Raw genomic sequence first — 4,188 nt, forward strand, 5'->3', positions numbered from 1 at the left:
GCTTTCGTGGGTAAGAACCTCACTTCTTCAGATGCATCTGAAGAAGTGGGGTTCTTACCCACGAAAGCTTATGCTCCCAATACTTCTGTTAGTCTTAAAGGTGCCACAGGACCCTCTGTTGCTTTTTACAGATTCAGACTAACACGGCTACCCCTCTGATACTTCACAAGACTTGTTAGCCTAATATGCATAAAAGGGGTTATATGTCTTCTCCTGTAGGCAGCAGTCTATGAGAACATGAACCGTCTCTCTCTCTCTCTGGCTGATCTTTAAGTCCAAGCTTCAAAAGTTTTCAAATGCATCCAAGAAGTCCTCACTACTCATGAAGACACAAAAAATATTTCTCCTGATGTCCGTGTTCATTCTCTGCTTATGAGCAAGCTCCAGTATCTTTGAACTCATCTTTCCTACAGGCAGTTTGTGCTGAGTCTTGCTGTTGGTACTACCAGTCATCGGTACTCCTAGGATGACCCTACGATCCACTAACGGCCAACCCAGTCAGCATTGAGGGGAGATTCCAATGACACTATGGTGGACCCGTGTTCTCTGCAGCTTGCCCAGCTTCTCAACTGGCTCAGAGTCGTAACCTGGGATTTTCTGCATATCATTGTTTTTTAGTGCCAGCACAGTAGTATAAAGTGAACCCTACACTGGTCCTGAAATTTCTTCCCCACAGCATGTGCTTTGTTCTGGGCCAGCTCCTTCAGGGCCAACGCATTATCTTTTCTCAAGGAAAAACTCACGTTTCCAGGAGGAGCAGAATCAGTTCAAAGCCCTGTTCTGTAAAACTGCTAACGAGCGACTTCAGAATATTAGAGATCAGCAGCAAACGCACTGCATGAAACTTATACAGACGGCCAATCAAGGCAAATGGATTATCCTGCTCTTTCCTTTCAGCATCACTTTGATAGAATTCATCAAATTTCCTTACCACCACTTCCAAAAAGTGAGCACCAGCCTCAGTTCCCACGGGATGATGAAGAATGTTGTCCCAAATGACACGCGCCATCATCCATCTAGCTAGCAGGCATCTTGACCGCAGTAACACAAGCCTTCGTAAGAACATCTGTTAGCATTTATTCCTGTCCTTGCTACTGTTAGTCATGTATATCTCTTCCAACGGTCCACTTATGGAGGTCAAATTTGGTTCACTCAACCTGCTAATTAGACCTTTCACTGTTTTCTTCAGTCTTCCCAGTTCTTCCTTCTTCTTTTCATCCACTGTCTCATCAGCTGTTCTCACTGGAGGGGGAGCATACCCCGGAGCCCTATGGCAAAAGCTCGTCTCCTCCTTGGAGGTCTTGGCTTTGTTGGGTTTATATGTGCCACTAACCTCTGGAGACATGGAAAGATTTCTGCTTCCTTTCCTCTCATGCTCCCAGTTCCTTTCCACATCTGCCTCCTCTGAGGTTTCTAAAGTGTCTTCTAGCCTCACCTCCTCATCCCTGTCTAAGTCCCCCTCCTCATCTTCCTCCTCCCCATCCAGCTCCCCCTCCCTCCTCCTCATCTAGTGACTCCATATCAATATCCTCCTTATCCTCTTCTTCCCCTCATTCAGCTCTAGGTGCCCCTCATCTGCATCCTTTCCTCTTTGGATCCAGATCCTCCTTGCTGTTCTCCTCATAGAGGCTGGAGAGGGTGGTCTCAGGCCCCAGGACTTCCAGCATATAGCCCAGCCCATTCTGCGTGAAGCTCTGCAGCACGGAGGAGATGCCCTCCTCTTCCTGTGCTTGCTGAGCCCCAGACGCCGCTCCAGCTGCCGGATCCCCTTCTCCACGTTGGCCACCAGCAAGGCCTGTTTCTGTACAGAGGCCGCGGCAGAGGCGCCGGGTCCCTGCTGGAAGAGTCGCTTAGCTGTCTCCTGGGGGAGCTGCCAGTGCTGGTCTCCAGGGGGCGATGAGGCCAGAACCGCAGCAGAGCAGGGGCATCTCCCTGGGCCCCTATCCGGGCCCTATGGCTACTCACTCCAGCTAGGCCTGCCTTGCCCAGCTCCTAGTGGTGCAGGCAGGAGTAGCAGCTCCACTTGAGTCTGCAGTTTTCCTTCCTCAGCTGACGGTGACTCTTCCTGCCCCGGCCCCTGTGGGCTGGGCTCCCGGCCCCCCAGGGGAGGAGGAGGGTGGCTCCAAGCCGCCTGCACGAACTCCTGCCCCACCAGCCACAGCTTCTGCAGCTGCCTGCTCCCACCACGGCCTCCCCGGACCCCTGCTGCCCGCATCATGCGCCCCACAGTGGGGCCACAGTGATGCTGCACACCACCTGGGCGCCACCATCTTGGGTTGGTGATGTGAAGACATCTGGGCGGTTGTAAAGTTATTTCTATGGGGGATGGGTTACTGAGTGTCCCCATTTTCAGGCCTCCTCTGGATGATGAATGAAGCTGAGGTGAGGGAGTGTTTTTACGGGCTGGGTTAAAACCCCATTAGATTCAGAGGTGGGAACTCGCCCTTCAGTTAACATTCCTGCAAACATAAGCCCCACCTAAAAGAAAAGGTGTGTGTGTGAACTGGCCCAGGAGTTTCTGGGCTGAGCACTGCCATGTTTTGGGTGCGGGAGCGTGAGCAAACCCACATACTGAGGTGACAGACCAGAACAGAGAGAGGCAGTGGAAAAGAGGTAAGAAAAAGCCAATCAGGAGCCTGTTACCATAAAGAGCTTGGCCGGGTCTACACTACACACTTACTTTGGTATAACTACGTCGCTCAACGGTGGGAAAAATCCACACCCCTGAGCAACGCAGTAATACCGACCTTAACTCCTTGTGTAGAGAAAGAGGGAGAGCTTCTCCTGCCGATATAGCTACTGCCTAAGCCAATGGGAGAGTTCTCTCCCGTCGGCTTAGAGCATCTTCATCAGAGCGCTATATCGGTGCAGTTGCATTGGTGCAGCCGTGAGGATGCAGCATTTGCAGTGTTGACCTGCCCTGTGTCTACGCTGCAGTGGCTGGCCCATGTCAGCTGATGAGGGCTTCCGGGGCTGAGGCTGCAGGGCTATCCAACTGCAGTGTGGACATCCGGGCTCAGTCTGGAGCCCAGGCTCTAGGACCCCGCGAGGGAGCCCAGACATCTACACTGCAGATTTATAGCCCCACAGTCTGATCCCTGGGAGCCCGTGTCAGTTGACACAGACCAGCCAGGGGAGTTTTAGTGCAGTGTAGACACACCCTGCGTGACTCTGGAAAAAACTAGAGAGAGCTTTCAAGTCTGGTGTTGACTAAATGGGTTTATGGAGCTGGTAAGTTGGTTCCTTCTGTGGTCAGAGACACAGGACTTTGTACATTACTCATAGACTCATAGACTCTAAGGTCAGAAGGGACCATTATGATCATCTAGTCTGACCTCCCGCATGATGCGGGCCACAAAAGCTGACCCACCCACTCCCGGAAGAATTCTCTCCCTTGACTCAGCTGTTGAAGTCCCCAAATCATGATTTAAAGACTTCAAATCGCTGAGAATCCTCCAGCAAGCGACCCCTGCCCCATGCTGCGGAGGAAGGCAAAAAACCTCCAGGGCCTCTGCCAATCTACCCTGGAGGAAAATTCCTTCCCGACCCCAAATATGGCAATCAGCTGAACCCCAAGCATGCGGGCAAGATTGTCGAGCCAGACCCTCTGGAAAAAGTTCTCTGTAGTAACTTTTAATATCCCATCATTGACCATTGTTACTAATTACCAGCGATGGCACATTATTGACCTATTGACTAAAATCACTTTATCCCATCAAACCATCCCCTCCATAAACTTATCAAGCTTAATCTTAAAGCCAGAGAGGTCTTTCGCCCCCACTGTTTCCCTCGGAAGGCTGTTCCAAAACTTCACCCCTCTGATGGTTAGAAACCTTTGTCTAATTTCGAGCCTAAACTTCCCGACGGTCAGTTTATATCCATTCGTTCTCGTGTCCACATTAGTACTGAGCTGAAATAATTCCTCTCCCTCCCTGGTATTTATCCCTCTGATATATTTAAAGAGAGCAATCATATCCCCCATCAGCCTTCTTTTGGTTAAGGTAAACAAACTGAGCTCCTCGAGTCTCCTTTCATACAACAGGTTTTCCATTCCTCGGGTCATCCTAGTGGCCCTTCTCTGTACCCGTTCCAGTTTGATTTCATCCTTTTTAAACATGGGAGACCAGAACTTCACACAGTACTCCAAATGAGGTCTCACCAGTGTATAACGGAACCAGCACCTCCTTA

At 50.7% G+C, this 4,188-nt stretch overlaps 1 pseudogene; it reads right to left on the reverse strand.

The window, feature by feature from the left end:
* Positions 1-147: 147 nt before the first annotated feature.
* Positions 148-2,215, reverse strand: LOC117875545 (annotated as a pseudogene).
* Between the last annotated feature and the right edge of the window lie 1,973 nt (positions 2,216-4,188).

Source organism: Trachemys scripta, chromosome 3 (genome assembly GCF_013100865.1).
Source record: "Trachemys scripta elegans isolate TJP31775 chromosome 3, CAS_Tse_1.0, whole genome shotgun sequence".
Lineage (NCBI taxonomy): Eukaryota > Metazoa > Chordata > Testudines > Emydidae > Trachemys > Trachemys scripta.